General features: G+C 34.4%; 1 protein-coding gene across 1 annotated transcript in view; it reads right to left on the reverse strand.

The window, feature by feature from the left end:
- Positions 1–6,729, reverse strand: part of LOC133190245 (receptor-type tyrosine-protein phosphatase epsilon-like) — a 91,683-nt gene extending 84,954 nt beyond the window's left edge. The window contains exon 1 of the mRNA XM_061325754.1: positions 6,715–6,729. The gene's annotated coding sequence lies outside the window, so the exon portion shown is untranslated. The remainder of the gene's footprint in view (positions 1–6,714) is intronic.
- Positions 6,730–24,061: the final 17,332 nt, after the last annotated feature.

The raw sequence follows: 24,061 nt of genomic DNA on the forward strand, positions 1-24,061 counted from the left end.
AAGCCCATTAAATTCCTCATAGAGTGAACAACCTATTTCTTGGTTAAAACATAGGTATTCAGAGATTCATAACAGAGCTCACCTCAATGAATGTTCTCTTTAAGAAAGGCAAAGTCCCAAATCAATAATAATCTAGTAGTGTGCATCACTATATGTAACATTTATGCAATTCTGGTCTGACAGGGCTTGCAGTTACTTGGGAATGGACTAACCTAAAAACTTTACACTAGTCACTCATCCAGAAAATTGCAAGTCAAATCCAGTATCTGAAGCAAGTTTGAGAGTGTTTCTCTCATGATGCATCATCCATGCAAGTCTGGTTCAGATAACCCTTATAGTTTCTTGGAAATGGACCTGCTCCAAAAACTTTGATTGGCAGGTCACTCAATGGAAAATGTAGGTCAGATCCAGCATCCAAAGCCAATTCAGTAGTGTGCATCCTTAGACGTATCACCCGTGCAAGTTTGGTCAATATAGGGCTTTATAGTTACTTGGAAATGAGACCTTCTCCAAAAATATTAACCTGTTCCAAAACATTAACCTGGCCATTCTTCAGCTGAAATTGCAGCATCTGAAACCTTGACTAGTACAATGAAACATACTAGAAGCATTCTCCATGCTTCTCTGATTAATAGAGGGCATAGGGAAACCTGAACAGAAATCTGCTCTAAAAACTTCAACCTGGGATGCCGGATGCCGACGCTGAGGGTTTTACATAAACTCCCCCCAACTTATTGAGGTGAGCTAAAAATGGATACACTGGCATGGATGATGTCACCTGAGAGCCCTTCATTTGAATAATCTTCAATTCCCATCACCCAAGGATGCTTAGTGATGTTTAGTTGATATGGGCACAGTGGTAAATTCTGGAGTAGTCAAAAAGCTAGACAGACAGATAGACACTCACTGACTGTCAAAAATCAATTAAAGAATTTTTCTCAGTACATGTATTACATGCACTACAAAGAGATCATGAGTTTTCATTTTCCTCTAATAAGTAAATGCAATAAACTAGAAAACTAGAGTGTTCCAAGGAACACATGTGTCGCCTGCTTTGTAGCTTCATTAAAGATGTAAATAAACCTAAGTGTAGTTAGCTATTTATTTACTACTAATATCATGCAGAAAAAAGCATCCATGCATAGTATAAGACTGCAATAGAATCTGACAATCAAAGAAAATATGATTCCTAACCTTCAAATGAATAATTAAAATTGAAATTACTAAAAAAAAATTATTTCTCAATTTACATGTATAATACATGTTTCAAAGTCTTGACTCAAATTGTCAGTCTACATGATCTATTGTAGGATACAGATCCGGACATATTTTCATAATACCAGGTATTTATTATAAATATCAGTTTGTGTGGTAACTGAAAATCATACAGTTTCGAAGTTCAGTATCATGAGCTCATAAACATGTATAAATGCTAATTATCAACACCCTGCCTCTCAAAATTCAAAAGACTTAAACTAAAATGTCCAGGGTAATTTTTGTAAGGTCAAAGGTCAAGTGAATTGTAGTGCTGGTATTTTTCATAATGTTTTACAACAATCAGTGCACATGCAAAATAGCATAGACTTATCTCTTAAATGTCAAAAATATGCTACACATATTTGTTTGTTTGTATGTTGTTTAACGTCCCTCTCGAGAATTTTTCACTCATATGGAGACGCCACCACTTGCCGGTGGAGAGCTGCAAATTTTGTCCTATACTCTGCACTTACGGCCATTGAGCAGTGAGGAATCTTTTTCGTGCCAGCACCTACTGCGACACGGGACCCCGGTTTATATGGTCTCATCCGAAGGACTGGTCTCCACGTCCCACAGTGGGATTCGAACCCGCGACGTAAGGATCAACTCCTTACTCTGCGACTCTAGAGCAGACGCTCTAACCACTGCACCACGCGGGCGACTGCTGTACATATTAATGGCACTATTAACGATTTTTGTAAAGTAGGTCAAAGGTCAAGGGTCACGAGGTCAGTACCCATTGCAATTCACAAAAGCCATAGTGCCAAGCAATATATGTGACAGACGGACAGACAGCTTGACAGATGGACAGACAGAAAGACGCCGGGCAAAGTTATCTCTAAGTGCCGCTCTGCTCTGCAGGGTACACAAAAACACACATAATTTCAATGATTTTAGCAAAACTATACACCGATACTTTAACCAAAAGTCTTTATTATTCTATGTGGTTCAGTGGATGAACATGAAATTAATTTTTCATGCATCAAGTATTAATAAAAATTATTTTTAAAATTAATGCAGGCATTGACCTTACATGTAATTAACAGGTAGCATGTCTGATGAAAAATCCTGACTTCCATGGCTGCATTATCCACAGGTTTATTTTGAGAATTGTTACATTAACATTTCTTATTCATTTATTTAGCTGGATAGTTAAACAATAAAATGATTCCTTTGTTTTGATTTTTTTTCACCAGATGTTGATTGCAATCATTGTAGAAAAAATACTTTACACGTTAGCATATACATGTACTACTTAAAGGGGCTTGGACACAGTTGCATATTGTTTACATTATAAATTTCTACGCTTATTAAAAAATTCGACAGTCTGATCGAACCCCCAAAATGGAGTAAACGGAAAAGAAAAACCACTAAACAAAGCATGGTTTAATATTGAGTATTTTGAGCCACTATTAAATTGTCTCCTTCTTTTTTTTTTTACACCGACTCCTCTAAATTGTTCACAATAAAATTATCACCATTTAAAAATGTCTCACCGTCATTGCTCCAATTCCATATTTTTTACTAAGTTCAGACTAGGTAATTTTAGTTTTTTTTTTGGCATCTTCAATTAAATTAATTCTATCCTGCATTGTTAATTCTTTTCTGGCTCTTTTTTGTGATGGAGATTCAGTCTGTAAAATTTAATGGCCTTTTCCAAGCGTTGCCATGATCTTTAGTAAATGCAAGAACAGAATGAAGTACGTTTATTTGCGCTATTTGTGATTATTTATCATATTTGTTAAAATCAAAACTGTTGATAAAGGATAGATCTTTAATGGGACATAATTAACCCAGACGATACCCCTCTCATAATCAGCGAGCACAGGTAAAAATAAGTGGCCGGATTAGAGGAGATAATTTTGCACTAATTATGAGCAGTCAGTACTTTAAATAGAGGCCAGTTTACAGAATAGGCAAGATCCAGAATGCTCAACATTTATTAAACATAGATTATAAAGAAAATATAAAGGACTAAAATATAATGCCGGACTGAACAACATGCCGGAATGCACAACATCTGGATTCAGCAAGTTTTACTGCATTTAAGTTCAGTGGGCCTTAATTATTCTGTATTGTAATTTGTCCTTATAAACAAGCAATGTACTATTACCTTCAGTACAAATCACCCTCCTTCAAGCTATAACCAGAAAGGAGAAAATTTAATGCAACAGACCAGACCAGGATTTGAACCCGAGTCCCCTAAACTCTATAGACAGGTGCTCTATCAACTGAGCTATCTAGCCAACAGTAAACGAACCTGTCTGACCACTAAATCCCTCCCAGACCTTAAAGGTCTTCACCCCTACAGACACAACCCAGATTCTTCTTGCCCATTATATGACCTTCACCTGCAAGTATAGGGGTAGTCATGGACCCAAATTTTGTAAGCAGAAAGGAGAAAATGCCATGGACCAGACCAGAATTTGAACCCCTAAAGTCTCTACTAACTGAGCTATTTGTCCATCGGTGATTGAACCTGACCACTGCATGGGTAATAGTAATGGCTAATGACATTATGATTATACATAGCTATATTCTTTCAAAAATCTTGGCATCCAAAGCCATGATAGCCAAACATTTTCTATTAGTAGTTTTATATCTTCATATTTCATAATTCCTGTAATAATGAGTCTGATGGAAGGTTTATTCCAATCTTGTGGCAATATGCACTTTTAACATTAACATTTAACATTAGTATGTTCCCCAGGAAAATTACATTTCTCTTTGTCACTAAGCAGCTTGTCTTGTGACCAGGTAAAAAAAAAAATTGATCTTCTACCCTCCCTAAATGACCAAGTTATAGTCACTTTACTGCCCTAACTTTATTTTTAGGATTATTTTTTCAAAAGCAAAAAATATATCTTTGCTTGTGACCTGTAAATTATCCTCCTCATCACCTAAAAATGAGGAAAATTCTCAGAATAATTAAGATATTTTCATATTTTGCTATAATATTGTGAATATGAATTTCATTGATCTAGCCTGCAGGCATTTCATGAGCCAATATGTCCCCAATACATGACATTTACAGTCAATATCTCCAAAATTACAGCTGAATATTAATCAGTGTGACAACTCAACAATTATTTACTTTCTTTCATTTACCATAAGTATTTCACATCACACAGTCAGTATGTCTGTTTGATGCTTTTTAATGTCAGCTGTTCTTATATTATCTCCCGTCATTGTCCCTTAATTGGAATTTTTGATCCAATAATTAGATATGTACATGCAAGTATCACACAGAGAACCAATGACAGCCTTGAAGTCTTTCTGGCAATTTTTTTTTTTATTTCACCCAAAATGAAGTAGGGTGACATACTGTTCTACCTAATTTTGCAGGAGTTCTTGTTTCGAAAAATCAAACTTAACTTTGATGATACCTAGTTAAATGTTGTACGCTACATTTAAGAACAGCTGCTATAATGCCATGAAAACAAAAACAAAAGGTCCATGGGCCACAATGCTCACCTTGCTGAGTCACCTTGTCACTCTTATTGTTTTAGATTTTTCCCTTCTTTTTCCCATGAAAAATTTTGACTCTATATTGTAACCCTAATATCTACTCCTAAGGATTTATGATTTAACCAAACTTTAATCCACAAAACATTAGGATGCCTCAATATCCATATGACTAGCCTGGCTTTGCTGTTTTAGAGAAGATGATGTCTTGAAGATTGTTTTTACTGTATATACATGGCTTATATTTAATTTTAACCCCACTATCTTGCTACAGTCTAACCACAGGTTCCTTACTTTGAATTAAAAAATGTAAATACTCAACTTAGGAATGTATGAATTGTATGTGCATTTCTAGTGCCTTGGTACTCTTCAAAAATTTTTTTTTTAATTTCCTCACTATTCACATGTAAAACTCTGATCCACTGTTATGGCCGCACTTACCCTAGGGGTCATGATTTGAACAAATTTGAATCTACACAACCTGTGGAAGCTTGCAAACAAATATGACTAATACATGTAATGTATTTGTTGTTCTTAAGAAGAAGATTTTAATTTTTTTTTTTTTGTATTCATTCCCAGGTAAAACTTTGATCCCCTATTGTGGCCCCACTCTATTCCTATAGGCCATGATTTGAACAATTTATCATCTCAGGGTTTTTTCTAGGTCTTAAAATCAAGGGCCTGGGCCTTTCCATTTGGGAAAAATTAATGACATTTAGTTAAAATTGGGAAAAATATCATAATTCACATTTTTCTAGAAAAAATTCAAATATGAGCCATTTCTTTACTTGCAAGGCATTTATTGACTTATTTACATTCAATAAATCTTATTGAAAATCAGTTTAACTTGTAATTGCTATTCTTTCTATAATATTTAGAATTATTTGACTTTAATGTCATGCTTCAAGTCATCTTTTGGGAATTTTCTTTGTTGAAATTGGGAAAAACACACACTTTTTACCATTGGGAATGGGGCCTATTACAGGCCCCCTACGACCCCTAAAAAAAACCTGCATCTACACTATGTTGAGAAGCTTTCACATAAGTTTCATCTTTTCTGGCCAAGAGGTTCACGAGAAAAGGATTTTTATAATTACTACCCTATTTTGGCTTTTTGGTTAACTCCCCTTTGAAGGGGCATGTCCCTTCATTTAAACAATTTTAAAGTCTCTTTACCCAAAAGTGTTCTGTGCTAAGTTTGATTGATTAACTGGCGCAGTGGTTCTAGAAAAGAAGTCAAAAATGTGTAAAGTTTACAAGCAGATGCCAGACAATGGGTGATCAGACATTTCTTGAGCTTATAGCTCAGCTAGGGCATGACCTAACAAGTTAATTTTTGAAATTTTCAAAATATTGAAATAGTACTGCTTATTCTGCTTTCAACTCCTACATTGCAAAATTGGTGTCTATCAAATTCAGGCAAATAATTTATAACTTTCACTTGCAACAGGAAATTCAGTGTCTAGTTTGCTTATTCTTCCATTTAATTTATGAATCAAAAAAATTATATTACATAGCAATCCTTTACCAACTGGAAATACCTACAGTGTATATATTTTTTTCTAACTGGCATCTTACATAAATGATTTCACAACTACATAAAAAATTCATAAAACCTGGAAATTATAGATTTAAAAGCAGCATTCTGATGAGGATTGAACAATTGACTTTTTTTTTTCTTTTTAATAAATCATTACTACTAGCTTAGTGTTTCAAAGAAACTGGGTTTGTCAGAAAGCCAAATTAGGCTTAGCATATTGCCCAATAACATTTCAATGTATCTATATTATACTATTGAATAAAATATGGTTTAAATGAGAGAAACTGGGTCACCAACTTAATCCCTAGTAATTGCTTTTGGACTCTTGATTCCACAATATCAACCAAGCCCACACATCTTCTTTAATCCAAACTAATCACAAGATGGACCACTTGAGTATTATTCTACTGCTTGAGCCAGTCTTTCCAGTTATTCATTTCACAAAAACTCACTTGAATGAAATGGTATATCTGCCGAATAAGATCCATTAAAAACATCACGTTCCATTCTCATTTTCGACATTGCCAGTACATAAAACAGATGATCTGATACTAACCCTGATACAGTGTCTCAGCCTTGCTTTGAGATTTTTTTTTAAATCCTGGTATATTGCTTCACGGAAATTTACAACCAGCCAGGTGACACAACAGGTTTTCGTTTAAATCCGAGGCCTTATAAATGAGCTGACGATTCTGAGACTATAACATCGTTGTTTATTGTATTCCATGAATCCTGACTAATGAGGCAGTTTTTTTTTTTCAGGAAACCTTCCATATCTACACTAGCGATTGACTTTCATACCTGAACTCAGGTAAATATTTTCTCCATAAATCTGTCTTCTGTACAAATAGCTTCCACACTTTATTCAAATTCCCTGCTGACACTTGTGTAGGGCTAGAATCTTAATGATCCATCATAATTAATTATCTTCATAATTCATGAAATTAATATTCAGATTTAAAACTATACACCTCATTAAGAAGATTCACCACATGAATATTAATTATTCCAACAACATAGTTTTATCCATCATGCAAAGAATCAACATGCAACGTACAATCAATATGAGTAGATAAAATACTAATGTGTCACAGCGAAAGCTCACATCTCCTATAAAATGTCTATCTGTCACAATTCAAATCCATCTAATGTCTACTTCTAAGACCTTGAAGAATTTTCGATTAGCCAAGTGAACCATATATTTTATTCCAACTTATTTAAAACAATATTTATTTTCCAACACTGGATTGTACAGCAGGCTAAATGAATGCCTATTAAGTCCTGTACCCTGCTCTCTAAGTGAACCATCTGTTTCACATTTTATATCTATTTCATTATTATAATAATCAATCTGTGATCAACTGTACACCTGTTTTGTGTCATAATTTGTTAAGCTCTTTGGTGTTTATTTTCCATTTATTTGATACCATTTAAAAAAAACATTTCATTCAATGCTTATACATGTATATACATTTTTTTTAATCTAAATTTTTCTTTTAAAAAGATTCAAAATCGTATCTATGGCCCTTTAGTCCTTTAGGGATTAAAATATCTCAAAATAATAGAAATTACATACAAAACAAAATACAATGAATTTGTTAAAAATATTAATAATAATATAATATATATAATCTAATATATGATCAAGGTACACATACATTGTGTATTCATTACACAATGTTTATTTAATAAATTCACTCATTTTGAATTCATAAGTAGTGCAATCAAAAGCTTCTCTTTATATCTACAAGTAGATCTTATAACCATAGATTTGGTTTTCAATTTTGCAACTAAAAGAATATAACAAGAGGCCCAGGGCCACAACACTCACTTGAGTAACTTTGGTCCTGCTGTGCTTCACCGATTTCCTCCTTGTAATACCTATTGTGGCCCTGCCCTACCCCCGGAGTCATGATATGAACAATTTAGAATCTACACTACCCCAGGATGCTTCTACAAAAGTTTCAGCTATTCTGGCCCAGTGATTCTTGAGAAGATTTTTCCTATATATTTCAATGTAAAACTTGGATTCCCTATTGTGGCCCCGTCCTACCCACGGGGGTCATGATTTGAACAATTTAGACTCTTCACTACCCCAGGATGCTTCCACATAAGTTTCAGCTTTTCTGGCCCTGTGGTTCTTGAGAAGAAGATTTTTAAAGATTTTTCCTACATATTTCAATATAAAACTTGGATTCCCTATTATAGCCCCGCCCTACCCCCAGGGGTCATGATTTGAACAATTTAGAATTCACACATCCCAGGATGCTTCCACATAAGTTTCAGCTTTTCTGGCCCAGTGGTTCTCAAGAAGAAGATTTTTAAAGATTTTTTACTACATATTTCAATGTAAAACTTGGATTCCCTATTGTGGCCCCGCAATACCCCCGGGGGTCATGATTTGAACAATTTAGAATCTACACTACCCCAAGATGCTTCTACATAAGTTTCAGCTTTTCTGGCCTAGTGGTTCTTGAGAAGAAGATTTTAAAAGATATTTTCTAAATATTTCAATGTAAAACTTGGATTCCCTATTGTGCCCCGCCCTACCCTGGGGGTCATGATTTGAACAATTTAGAATCTACACTACCCCAGGATGCTTCCATATAAGTTTCAGCTTTTCTGGCCCAGTGGTTCTTGAGAAGAAGATTTTTTAATGACCCCACCCAATTTTTGTCTTTTCTTGATTATCTCCCCTTTGAAGGGGGCTAGGCCCTTCATTTTTATAATTTAAACTCCCCTTTACCCAAGGATGCTTTGTACTAAGTTTGGTTAAAATTGGCTCAGTGGTTCTTGAGAAGAAGTTGAAAATGTGAAAAGTTTACAGACGGACGGACAGACGATGGACAACGGGTGATCAGACAAGCTCACTTGAGCTTTCAGCTCAGTTGAGCTAAAAAGGTTATAATGCATTGGTCAGATACTGCAGATGGACTTATCACTTGAATATTATTCACTTGTTCTGCAAGCTGAACCTTGGTGTGTTGATTGATATACTGATTGACAGATTTAAACTGGTTTTCCATTCTTCTGAGGACATGTAATACATAGATTCAGACAGTAAGGACTTAAGAGCACACTAAGTCATAGTTAAGCCTTCCTATAGCTGATATTGGACAAGCTATTGCTCAAGAACAATGTAAACTCTTAATAAGATAAAAGAGAATGTTCTCCTAGAATCCCTTTTTTGAAAATATATGTATACATCATCACAGGAATTTAAGTTTAACTACCCAGGTATTCATATATACGTAGTTCTTTAATTAGCAAAAGATTTCTCAAATCATCAGACTTTTGCCTATGTGACTTTAATATATATATATATATATATATATATATATATAGCCAAACCTTGTTATCTCAATTTCCATACAACTGAGAAAAAACTTTGAGATATCCAAGAATTCAAGATATTAAGGGTAAAATACTACAGAAATAGTTGGTTGGGACTTCAAAATCACTTTGACATATCCATGGTATTCGAGATATCTGATGTTCAAGATACCAAAGTTCAACTGCACCTATATATATAGAGAGAGAGAGGGAGAGAGATAGATGGAGAGAGAGAGAGTGGAATTTAGTTTGTTAAACACTATAATGTTACGTGCATTACTTTTCTGTATAAGGCTCTACTACACAGATTGTTTCAGTTTGTAGTCATAGCTTGTGTTACCTGTCCAGTTGTACAGGAGCAGTTTCCTGGTACAGGTAAACAAGCAGTTTCCTAGCCACAGTATACTGCTACCTTCTCCCCCATCAATTGATATCAAATATTAATACTTTCCCTGAAATTGATTGTATAACATTAATTCTGTTAGATGATCATCAAACTTTCAATATTGATTTTTTAAAGTGAAATTGCAAAACTATTTCGTATCATTAAAGTCTTGAAATTGTTCTAATGCATATAAAACAGGGCTTGTAAAACATATATACCATCTCCTAAAATTGAGGACTAATTATCTACTTGTCATATATATACAAGGTGTTAAGCAAAGTATGTGTGCAGATGACCTGCTGACCTTTGACCTGAAAATCATTAAAGGTCATAAGATTTTCATGCCAAACTGTGTACATAATGCTTTATCACTATTATAAGATACTAGCTAGGTGGCAAATTTGATTATATGTGGACAAAGGAAAAATATTTGACCTTATGCATGTCCATCTTAATTCATCTTCTTATTATTATGGTCAACCTGTAAAAAGAGTAATAACCACAGGGTATGTTTTACCAGAAAAAGCAAACATCAAACTTTTCCAATTTAGGTGGAATTCCCCCAATAATTGTGATCCTTGCATCCTGCTTTCCTGATTAAACCCACTGCCCCCAATTTTCCGATTTAGGATTTTTTCCTACAATATCCGATTTTGCAAAAGGGAAATCACTAATGAGTGATCAACAAATCAAATTACTGTAAATGGTGTAATCACACTGGTGTTTTAATTGTCTGTGTCATAGGAAAACAGTATTGAAAGATGCAAAAATGTCAATAGTAAATTGACTATTTATGATACATTAATTACATTTATATCGTGATATCTATAGCCCTCTGAAGTATAATGCATGCTCAAATGTCAAGGCTTAGAAAAAAGCCATCACTGCATGCAGTGTCTTCTGGATGAAACAGTGTCCTTCACACACTGACATTAGTCTCAACTTTAAATTGAAATCTAGCTTTACCTTAGTTTTCTGTGGCCTTGTTTATATTTTATCTCTTTGATGTGGGCAAACAGCTGTATTAATTGGAGGTTATAGTCCTGTCAAAAATATTTCCAGTTGATGAGTTGCCTAGCTGCCAAATAGTTTTCACACAGAATATTAATAATGATTTTTTTTTGGGAGGGGGGGGGGTATTAATGGAATATTTATGTTTGTCTTTTTTTTTTTTTTTTTTAAAGTTTATCATTTCTTGTGATTTTTATATTTCGAACATTTTTTTATGAATTACCTATGTGTATCATGTTAATAATATGATCAATGCAGGTACACGATCATATTACCAAGAGTAATCTAATACTTATAATAGTGATTTAGATGAACTATTTATTTTATGGTTAATTACCAGAAAAACTTTGATACAAAAATAGGAACCCACCTCCCCAAACCCTGCCCCAGTTTAAAGTTGACTATTAAATGTGTCCGAAATTACATGTATCTACACAATGAAAACTCTTTTACTTAAATATATAACTCAAAATTCAGACCACTTAGTTGTCTCATATTAATGATTTATTCCATCTTTCTTGCTTTTCCCATCAAAAACACTTCACTTAATAGTGGACACTGGATGCTTCATTAAGACTTAACTGCTACTTATCCAACAGATTTTATCAGAAAATAAGCCCTTTGCTAAATGGACCAACTCATCCTTTATATATCAAATAACTCTGTAGCCTAAAGGTTTGTTGGTCTATCAGAGCGACACAGTGTGACAGTATTGAACAACTAAGGCTAGTCTGTGTCTTAACCGTCTTCATTGTTCACACCATCTTACGCTCCTACAGTGCAGAGATCAGCACTGCCGATACTAACGGATTCAATCTGATCCAGTTCTCAATTTACATTCACTTTCCATTAGCATTCTCTTCTATAAGCCTTGTCCTGGCTTTTTTTGCTCTTCAACAATATTCATGTTATAACAGAAACAAAATCTCCTGGACAAAAAAATATATATTGATGATTTTAAGTACAACAAACAAGATTTTTTAAACACATAAAAAATAAACAGTCACTGACTCATCTCATATATATTTAAAATCAATTTTTTCTTTAATTCTTAAATTTTATTTTTTTAACAGTAATGATTAAACTTATAAAAACTGAAGTTTGACCCCTACCTGTTTTTCGTAGTACGATTTCCCAAGTATATATTATAATGAGTTGACACTGCGTATTATTAACCCCGGGACATTTCCTGTCGTCCAAAACACAATGTTTACATTCTCCATCATTCCATATATCCGTCACAAAAGCCAAACTCCCCGGAATTAGAATCCGTACTTTGATTTTATCAATTCCATCAACAGACACCAAGCAATCAATACCTTGCTATTAATTAAGTACAATACCACATGTGACATGTAAGTCACAGTTAAATCACACACCATTGTTCCAACCCCTACAGCGCTTACTGTCCCACATTTATTTTTTTAACAATTAAGCATTAAGCTGAGACCTCTGATTAATATTGACTTACGTTCACTGGTGAGTAGATTCAACACAGCACAACAAGAAGCCAACGTATCCAAATCCAATGACACCTTCGCCAGGAAACAATAACGGTCACTCACTGATGGTCAACGTCACCCTTATAGTGGAGTACCCCCCAAATATACAGCCCCAGCGGGTCTTGTGGTGATCTAACTTCCTGACACATTTAAAGTCATTTCACCCTTTACTGGCGGAATTTTCATCTGCATCATTCTTCAAAGCAAGTCAAGCTTGACTGTCCCCTGTCATAAAAAAGATATCAACTCTACCAAAAACACAACCTAAAAATAAATCATCACCTTTCAAAGTAATAAAAAATCATTTTCAGACATGATCAAGATTTCAAATAAAACTGAATTTTTACACATAATATGAAGAAAAAATTTTAAGAAATTTTGTAAGATTAATGATGTATAAGGACTACAATATTTCATTATATAATCTAGATTACCCCACAGTATCATTAGTGAAACATAGAGATACAATCTGTTAACTATAGACCAGCATCTCTGCTCAATATCTGTGATGCCTGAACAAGATACACATTATGTAACTGTAATAAAAACCTGATTGACATCTGCCTATAAATGATATACAATCAGGTTACTTAATCATTAAAAATACATGAATTGGGTACATCTCTATTATACTGGAAGTCAACCTCGTCCAGTCATTGAATTTTATCCATCCTGTATCGACTAACATTTGTATTGAGTCCTATAGGGTTAGTTATACCGTCAAGTTTAAAAGCAAGAATATCTCATAAATACGGTAAGCAAACAACATCGTAAAAAGATACCTATTTAAAAATTTAGTGTGATGTTTAAATTCATGTAAAATTGTACATGCCTATCAAATACATTGGTTCTTACTTGGTATTGATCTTGAATTAAAGATCAAAGTACAGGTACACCCAAATGCCCAAAATAAGTCAAAAGTATATGGTGTTTGGTGTGCATTACATGTACATATGCAAACTTGAAAAAAAAAACCACGTCATATTTTATAGCATGTTGTTTCAACACATCATCACAACCCTGTCAGTAGACTTGACTGATGACTGGCTGTTCAAAGTAATTCATGTCCACAGCATCAACTGGTTTGTGTTTTGTAACGTCCCAGCCACGTTAGAAGGCCTCGTTACCATTAACACATATTCTTGCCGATGTTTTATTGGGAAATTTTTATCATTTGTTGTAGAATATAATCTCATTTCGATTCCCCTAACTGAATAATAGTGACTTGTGATCAATCAAATGTTTGTAGCACTTACTCTGGGGGTCTGCAGATGAGTTTTTCTTCAACTCTGAGGAAAAAAAACACACAAGCAGCTCATATGTCAATCACCTACAAAGAAATAATTCATTTAAAAGTATTATTGCTGATAAATTGATGCAACATTATCAAGTAACTAAACATTAAATGTAACTTGCAAATGAATTCAATATAACAAATGACTTTAAATTTAAGTATAAGATGCAGGGTTTTCCTTACGACCCGCGGAGCAGGGAATTTCCCCGCCAATAATGATGTAATTTCCCCTGTTATTTTGGTATTCCTCCTAAACTACCCATTAGCGGAGGAACCCCAGATCCCCTTCTACTTTTCAAATGCCCCCTTCTATTTCAATTCTTAGGGACAACCCTGAAGATGTCAAATATCCATCCATGTTTGATTTATTTGTGATACAAGTAGATATGATATCACCTTGCTGTCTCAATGTCAAATATCCATCCATGTTTGATTTATTTGTGATACATGTAGATATAATATCACCTTGCTGTCTCAATGTCTCCAGGTATCAATAGAGGTAACTTTAACATTACATTCCTAGAAGGTGGACAGAGTTGTCAAGCCTACATTCACACAATATTTTTGCTTGTAAAAAAAAAATATGCTTGTGCTTTTTCAAATTTAAAACTTAGCTGACATATCTAAATAAACTATTTAAATGAAATAAATTATTAACAACTTTTTTTAACATCAAAGAATGGAAAATTTTATAGATTTAAGTTTCCATGCACATTTAATTGATATATATTGCATTTAAACAACTATTCTTAGTTTTAGAAATGAGTCAAGTGCTTAGTCCAAATGAACACACTAAGAATATGGCAAAAAAGTGTCAGATTCTGTATTTATAACTGTACATGTAATGCTAAAAGCAAGTGCCCTGAGCTCTTATGCAAACTCCTAGCAAAGAGAAATTATGGACTGTTGCACATCATGCACATTGATCCAACAGAATTTTATTCTGCAGTAATATCAATACCTACATTCCCATATAAATTACATATGGTTGCCAAAACTCTGTTCTTGCAATAACCAAATAAAAGCTCACAAATAAAAAATAATAATAAAACATAGGTAATCAAAGATTACGAAGCTCACCTCGACGAATGTTATCTACATGTAAGGCAAATTTCACATCATATTTTTTTTCTAGTTAGGGTACATCCCAAGATCAATATCCATGCAAGTTTGATTTAATTATAGACCTGCTCAAAAAACTTTTGACCTGTTTAGTAATCAAGAAAATTTTGGTCAGTTCCAACATTCAAAGCAAGTCTGGAAGTTTTCATCCTTAGATGCACCATCTATGCAAGTTTAATCATAACAGGCCATAATATTATATAGCTACTCCAAAAAAATTACCCTGGTCACTCATCTAGAAAATGTACGTCAGATTCAGAATCCAAGGCAAGTCTGGAAGTGTCCATCCCTAGATACATCATCCATGCTAATTTGGTTTAAATATGGCTAAAATTCACTCATGTGGAAAATCTAGGTCAGATCCAGCATTCCAAGCAGGTTGGTAGTGTACATCCCTAGATGCATCATCCATGAAAGTTTGGTCCAGGTAGGGCTTTTAGTTACTTTGGAACGAGACTACTCCTAAATCTAAACCTGGTCTCACATGTGGAAAATCTAGGTCAGATCCAGCATCCGAAGCAAGTGTGGTAGTGTCCATCCCTGGATGCATCATCCATGCAAGTTTGGTCTGGGTAGGGCTTATAGTTACTTGGGAATGGACCTGCTCCTAAAACTTTAACCTGGTCACTCATCTGGAAAATCTAGGTCAGATCCAGCATCCAAAGCAACTGTGGTAGTGTCCATCCCTGGATGCATCATCCATGCAAGTTTGGTCCAGGTAGGGCTTATAGTTACTTGGGAATGGACCTGCTCCTAAAACTTTAACCTGGTCACTCATCTGGAAAAACTAGGTCAGATCCAGCATCCGAAGTAAGTGTGGCCATGTCCATCCCTAGATGCATCCTCCATGCAAGTTTGGTCAAGGTAGGGCTTATAGTTACTTGGGAATGGACCTGCTCCTAAAACTTTAACCTGGTCACTCATCCGGAAAATCTAGGTCAGATCCAGCATCTGAAGCAAGTGTGGTAGTGTCCATCCCTAGATGCATCATCCATGAAAGTTTGGTCCAGTTAGGGCTTATAGTTACTTAGGAATGGACCTGCTCCTAAAACTTTAACCTGGTCACTCATCTGGAAAATCTAGGTCAGATCCAGCTTCCGAAGCAAGTTTGGTAGTGTCCATCCCTAGATGCATCATCCATGCAAGTTTGGTCCAGGTAGGGCTTATAGTTACTTGGGAATGGGACTTGCTCCTAAAACTTTAACCTGGGACGCCGACGCTAAAGCCGACGCCGGGGTATAGCATAAGCTCATCTCGACTTCGTCGAGGTGAGCTAAAAAAAGGGAACTGCATGACCTAGCTTGCTTAAATAGAAACTACAGATATATAGAAGAATAAAATAAAAGCTCTTTAGACTTCATTATGGAAAAGCATCCAACAAATGAAAGATGTGATGTCACAGTCTAGACTAAGTGCATACAACCTTTAAACTTCCAAATGCCTCATGCTGTTTGAAGAGGTAGCTCTAAAGTTAAAAAGTATATATATAGTTTATGGGATCCAGTGATAAATAAAACAACTGAGCTTACCCCCAGCGATCACGCCATCAAACTTATTCAATAGACATAATACCTGCATGCAGAGATGAGAACTTGAGATTGTAGGACCCCATTACAGATACTTTGTGTCAAGTTTGGATGAAATTAGCACATTGACACTGAAGATGATGTAGAAAATGTGATAAGAAAAAAGATAAATGATAAATGTACGACAGATATATGGATGCCAGAAATAGTAAAAGGCTTGCCTCATTAAGCCTTTGGCTTAGTTGAGCTAATAAAAAGGTTGCTTAATTAAGCCTTTGGCTCAGGTAAGGCTAAGCTAATAGTTTACTTGATCATGTTGTTAACATCTTTGGTACATTTTTAGCAAGTTAGACACATATTCTTTCTTTTTCTGCCTACAAATAAAAGTTACTTAGTCTTCAAAATTGTAAACTTTAAATGGAATAAACAGAATTATGATGCTAGAAAATTGTAATATTTTCTATAGCTTTCTTTGTAAAAGACTTGTATTCATTTTAGTTTTTTTACAATCGAAATACTTTATGGACTCTGTATTGAAATTGTATTTTGTTTTTTCATGCCCTTCATTTCAAAATAAATTTTGTTCTCCAATCAAGAAGCATGTGCATACAAGATTAGGTAAGAGTGTGTAACAGGAAAGGAGAAAATGTATGGCTGGACTGAAAATCGAACCTGGTACCCCTGCAGGGCTCTTGATTCTCTATAATTGGGGCTGTTCAACAGCCCCATTCCCAATGCAAAAAAGGTACCTTTTTTCCCCAAAACAAAGTGTAAATTTCCCAATTCTTTTATGGCAAAATATTTTTTTTTTAAATCTTAATCGATAAAACTTCATCGCCAACAAGTGAAAGTGAAACAAACTAGTTCTGGTTGAACTGTATAAATTAGTGCATGCCACCTAAATTCGTAGGCTGATTCGGCTTCGATAATGAACCAGGTTTTCCCAATTTTCCCCAGAATGACGAAAATTTTCCAAATTTGAATGGCTCTGGCCCCAGTCCTAAAAAGTGTTGCAAGAGCCCTGCCCTCCATCATTAGTCAGGTGCTCTACCAACTGAGCTGTCCAGGTCAATATCTATAACCCAAACCATTACAGTGAATTCACCATGCATCGGACACATACCTTGCTTTGGACAACTTCAATCAATACTGAGTGTCTTCGTGTTTAGACTTAATTGTTTCTTATAGCTGACGATTTAAACTTTTTAACAATGCTTATTTTTTTATCTTGTGGTTATAAAAAATACCACTAAAATGGCCTTAGTGTGACTTCATATTTTACATCATAATGGACAAGTCATTAGGATTTTATGATTTTGCAAATTTTTACTGTTGTCTACCCTTCTCTTATAAAATTTCAAAGAAAAGAGCCTAGCTATCTTGGATGAATTTTGTTATTGCTTGCCCACTTTATAGAAATTCAAAAATTCAAGAAATTTCAAATTCATTTTAAAGTGTGCATTATTTTTCTTAATTATGTTCTAATTCACCATTTCAACCAAACATAAATTATTTCTATAATAAAACACTTTTATATAGGATGAGCTCACATGTGCGAGTGCAACAGACTTTAATGAAGTGAATACAGTATACAAAGACCTCTTATACATATCATTTTAAAAAACAAAAAGACTCAAATAAAGCAACAACTTCAAAATGAACAAAAACATATATGAAATATCGATAGTGGAAGGGGTGGGGGATTAGTCTGTTGCAATGTAGCAGCGAACTTCAAAATGACTTAAAACACCCAAAAATCTACCTTATATGTGACTGAATCATGCGTAGCATGGATTCTACTTCTTCAATCTCCTTTACAGACAGACCTATTCTGCATACATAACAAACATTTGTTTTCCCATAACTTTTATAGATATATTCGAGTTGTGTTTTGTTTTATTTCGAATCACCATGCATCAGACACAGATTAACCATGCATCGAACACTGTCCGATGAATGGGTAATTTCTTCCCTTTTTCATATTATAGAGAAACATACATAATATCCAACTGACAACTGCTTTTGCAGAAATAAAAAAAATATATAAATTCAAATCATTTAGTGAAAATACTGACAAGTAATTGATATGCAACAACTAGACAGGGATCGACATAAACGGTTGTCCGATTGCCCGGGACAAGTAAATTCTCAGTTCGGGCAAGTGAAATTGTCGACGTACTTGTCCGATTGGGCAAGTGAATTTTTCTCATACAAATGAACATATTTATTTAGTTTACATTAATTTATAAATAAAACAATAAATTGAACACTTGATTTCCGCCACGCACCTGACTGACAATGTTTTTGCATTCGAAATTCCTTGGTAGCGTTTCTGGATTATACCGCTAATTTAAAAATCGGGTTCGTTATTATTTTTTCATAGTTAATACGCTCTACCTCTGACAAAATTTTGTTAACTTCTCATTAGGAAATTAGATTATTCATTCAAGCACAGAATATAAGTACAGTGTAACACGATGTATCCTGATCAAGATAAGATGCATGTTTCGTAGCATCTTCCTTAAGCATTACTTCACAGTTATCTCTGAAAATCACGAATCACAAAAGGATCCTACCGAAAATAATTTTTAAAAATATGAATTTTATTAAAAGGAAACGGAGAGTTATTGTTGCATGCCAGTGTGAGTTAACAGGTTAAATTTTCAAGTACAGCGGTATACATTTATTTACAAATGCACCATGCATCGACATTTTTTTCAGGTAGCTCAACTTGCCAAATTGACAGTAGTGTATTTGGTCACATTTTTTCTTATCATAACGTTTACATTAATTAATAATTTTCTTCTTAAGTTCTTTCCTAATTTTGGGCAACCAAGTTTTGCATTCGGACAAGTCAAAATTTGAGATCACTTGCCCTTCGGGCAAGTGAATCTGAAAGTTAATGTCTATCCCTGCTAGATGTGGGGTTTCTTTCAATCATTTGTTAAAATAAGATTATTAGACCCGAGAGCAAGGTGCAGTTGCCATATGACAAAGTATTGCAAGGCCTATCTTTATGCAAAAAGATACAACTAAAATCTCTCCACATTTGTGGTTCAAATATGATCAATCTAATTGAACAGTCATTGTGAAAAAGCTAGGATATTTTCCCAGTCCATTATACCATTTGTACTGTGCATGATGAAAATAGTTCGATCCATGGTGAATTCCAGCTCAATCCAAATTTGTTTTTTTAAATATTTTCTCGACATATGGAACAAAATTGTGTCACAAATTCATATTTTTTAATTACATAATTATTTACATGTTAAGCCCCAATTTTAGTATTTGGTCAATAACGATATCACAATTACTTATTATAATTATTAATAGTACAAGGGTGTCTAATGCATGGTGAACTCACCCTACAAGTGATTGTTACAACTGAACAAACACACGCTGGGGGGGGGGGGGGGGGTAAAGCTATATTCATGTACCCTCTGTTGAAAAAAAAAACAGAAAATGGAGTTTCTATCAAACGCAACTGTTTCAATCTAGAATAAAATTCATGCATGATTAAAAAAATGTTAGCCTGTTATTGTTAACACTCTTCATCGGGCGATACACTTACAAGTATTATCATCATCATGGCTTCATCAGTACAATGTCATCAGATTATCTCGGGACTCCTGATTACTTACGATTGAAAAGTTAATGTAGGTTACAATCAACCTATCTTTTATCAGATGCACATTTAGACTGGTGGTAAAATATTTAGTTCATGTATATAGCGTATATTATTTGTAGAACATGCATGTGTTACTGTCCCGCCCCCGGCGTCCGATGTCAATTTCGCCCGCGAAAGCATGAATAACGAGCCCGAGTATAAATTGACGTCCTTTAAAAAAAATGTCCATACAGGTGTTTAATTTTCAAAGAATTGTTTCTCCTTTTACAAATGATCATTTTTATGCTTTTGGCGGATCCAGTATAAGTATTTTTCGGTGTTTTTTCTCTCACTCTCTTTTGATTTGTCCCTTTGCAAAAAATTAAGTGAAAACAAATTTAAATTGTACTTTAAAAAGCAATTACATCTATAATAATTTTTTTAAACTCTTGGAAAGATATCCGTACCAATTACTTAGAAGGATTTGGTAAACTAAGTACATATTTTAAGTATAAAAGGTCATTCAGTTTTGAAAAATACTTGAATATGAAAAACCGGGACAATCGGGTAATTCTCACAAAATTCAGAATTAGTAATCATTGCTTAAGCTGTTAAGGGTAGAGACGGGTAGATATGAAAGGATACTTAATAAATGTGGTAAAAACGAAATTCTTCCCAGGAGTGAAAGAGTCTGTCGTTACTGTACTTCAAGTCCAACTGAGGATGAAATACATTTTTGCTAGATTGTTTATTGTATAATGATTCTAGAGGAGAGTTTTTAAACAAAATCTTTAAAACTTCCAAATTTAATATTGCTTAATAATGTGGATTTACATGGATTATGTCAAATGAAGATTCTGAGTTTGTTGTTTTATTATGCCAACATTTAAATGAAAATTTTAATATGAGAGAAAACAACATAGTACAATATAGGCATATTACAGTCATTACACATATTATTTGTAGCCTATACATTTTATGCATCCTAAAAGTTGACAGCTAACTCTCTGTTCAATATACAGTTGTTTGTTTTGTTCTGTTTATTGTTAGTTATGACTATGATTTCGGACATTGTTACATTGTTCATCTTTATGCTCCACTGTGGGCCCAAATTGGTTGAATAAATATTCTATTCTATTCTATTCTTTTCTTTTTTCGGGGGGGGGGGGGGGATATTATCACGATCCACATTCAGGACTGTACACCGAGTTGAAATTAATGACCCTAGAGTGGAAATCTATCTTTTAAGTTATGATTATGATGATACAGCGGTTATTTGTAAGCGACATAAAATATGCACACATGGTTTTGTAAATATGCCGTTTAAGTTTTGATGTGTTTATTTATCACTGCAAATGTTAATGTCTATTCACTCATTTACAAATTTCAAGATGAAATTTTCAGTTGTGTAAGCGTTTCGAATTAATTGCATGGGATATTATAGAAAAGTTTTATTACTTTATATTTACATTTTCAATGTCTTTGTCCGTGATAAAATTACAAATTGTAAAAATACTTTATTTCTCCATAAATCTACTGGTTCATCGATAGGCGTGGTTAAAAAAAAATCACGTGCGGGGCGGGACAAATAGAGACAGAAGCGGGGCTATTAGCACGGGAATTTGCAGAATCAGGAGCATGTAAATATAAGGAATAACTGTCAGATTTTTTGGATTCATGATGATGATCAATAGATTGGCTTGCGTGATAATTTTATGCATAAACGCCTTCGGCGTTTATGCAAATTATCACGCAAGCCACTCGATTGATCACATCATGAATCCAAAAAATTAGACAGTTATTCCTTAAATAAAAGAAGAAAAAAAAAATCTTCTCGAAAAGAAATTCGCATTGTCGTTTTTTGTTTTAAATTGCAACCAAACAATTGCAGATCTGACAATGAACCGGAACTTACCTGAAAATGACCATGAAATCTAATATCACCGATTGTAATTTGGAGTCATATAATTTTTCGACACAACAAATGCATTGGATAAAAATAGTTGTCTCTCTTAAAAATTTAATTTCCGTAACGATAATTCAGATATGTTTTTGCATTTGGGGTATAAAAAGTTTTATTATTTTGGGAGCAAACTAATTCATACATATGATTAACATCTTAAAACAAACATTAATTATATATATATTGCCGAGAATTTCAACTTTTATTAACGATAATTTCCCCGAAATTTTATCTTAAAACCGAAGTCGTGCCGATGCGGACTTCAAAAATCATTGTATACTGTTCTATACTCAACATCGGAAAACGAAAAAATTGTAAGATTCAGTTTTGTCTTAAAATATAATGAGTTCTGTTTAGTTTTAACTTTCATAACATTGCCTTATGACCATGGGTCGAAATCGTTGTAAAAAGTTAACGATCCAAGATTTGTGTGAACAGTTATTTTTATGCCCCCGTAATCGAAGATTCGGGGGCATATAGTTTTTGCTCTGTCCATCCGTCCATCTAGCTGTTGTCTAACTGTCTGTTTGTCCGCAAAATTTAACCTTGCCCATAACATTTGATTAGTTAGAGCTATGGCTTTCATATTTCACATGTGTATTTTTTGTGACAATTTAAGACCTTTCTTTGGGTAACAGTATATTTCTTGAACTTGACCTTGGAGTTTGACCCACTTTTGCAAAATTTACCAAACTTAAACCTTGGCCATAACTTCTGAACCGTTTGTGCTAGGCCTTTCATATGTCACGGGTATTCCTTGTGACAAGTCCTTTCCTTCGGTACCGATATTTTTTACCATGTGACCTTAACCTTGGAGTTTGACCTACGTTTGGAAAAAAAAAACTCTAACCTTGACTATAACTTATGAACTGTTGGTGCTATGGATTTTACATTTCCCAGGACTGGTTTATTTTCCTTGTGATAAGATCTTCCCTTGGATACTAACAATTTTGACCCTTTGATCTTGACCTTGGCGTTTAACCTACTTTTGAAAAACTTCAATCTTGGCCATAACTTCTGAACGGTTGGTGCTAGGCCTTTCATAATTCACGGGTGTATTCCTGGTGACTATGCCCCCGTATCGAAGATTCGGGGGTATATAGTTTTTGCCCTGTCCGTCCGTCTGTTTGTCCTAAAAAACTTTAAAATTGCTCATAACTATAGATTGGTTAAAGCCATAGCTTTCATATTTCACATGTGTATTCCTTGTGAAAAGACCTTTCTTTGGGTACCATAAATTTTTACCTCGACCTTGGAGTTTGACCCAGTTTTACAAAATTTTACCCAACTTTAACCTTGGCCATAACTTTTGAACCGTTGGTGCTAGGGCTTTCCTACTTCACATGTGTAATCCTTGTGACAAGACCTTCCTTTGGATAACAACGACTTTGACCTTGACCTAGGAGTTTGACCCACTTTTGAACAACTTTAACCTTGGCCATAACTTTTGAACAGTTGGTGCTAGGGCTTTCATTTTTCACGTGTGTATTACTTGTGACAAGACCTTCCTTAAGATACCAACAATTTAGCCCATTTACCTTGACCTTGGAGTTTGACCTACTTTTTAAAACTTTAATCTTAGCCATAACCTTTGAGCAATTGGTGGTAGGGCTTTCATTCTTCACATACGTAAGTCTTGTGACAAGACCTTCCTTTGGATACCAACAACTTTGACCCTTTAACCTTGACCTTGGAGTTTGACCTATTTCACAAACACGTCTTGTTTTTTTTTTTTTCAAGTCCACTGATATGTCCTTTAGAGAATTATGTTGTTCAGTCACCTATTCAAAGCAACTATTTTTATGTTATATACCCCGAATTGTCCTTTTATCTTAGAATGACTGCTATATGCGCTGGGTTTCATTGATGACAAAGAAATGTCAGATTTTGAAAGTTTAAAAAAGAAGATATTAGTCAAATAATGATAGCATTGATGGAAAAGCCATGCATCTTCCATATCATAAATATGGAATCTATTACACGTTTCTAGAGCTGTTAATCTATTACAGACGGAGTGTAGACGTTTCTAGGCCTAAGTGCCGTGGAGTAAGTGTAT

The sequence above is a fragment of the Saccostrea echinata genome, unplaced genomic scaffold (assembly GCF_033153115.1).
Source record: "Saccostrea echinata isolate AGI-Se365-2 ecotype Australia unplaced genomic scaffold, CSIRO_AGI_Sech_v1 ptg000022l, whole genome shotgun sequence".
Classification (NCBI taxonomy): Eukaryota; Metazoa; Mollusca; class Bivalvia; order Ostreida; family Ostreidae; genus Saccostrea; species Saccostrea echinata.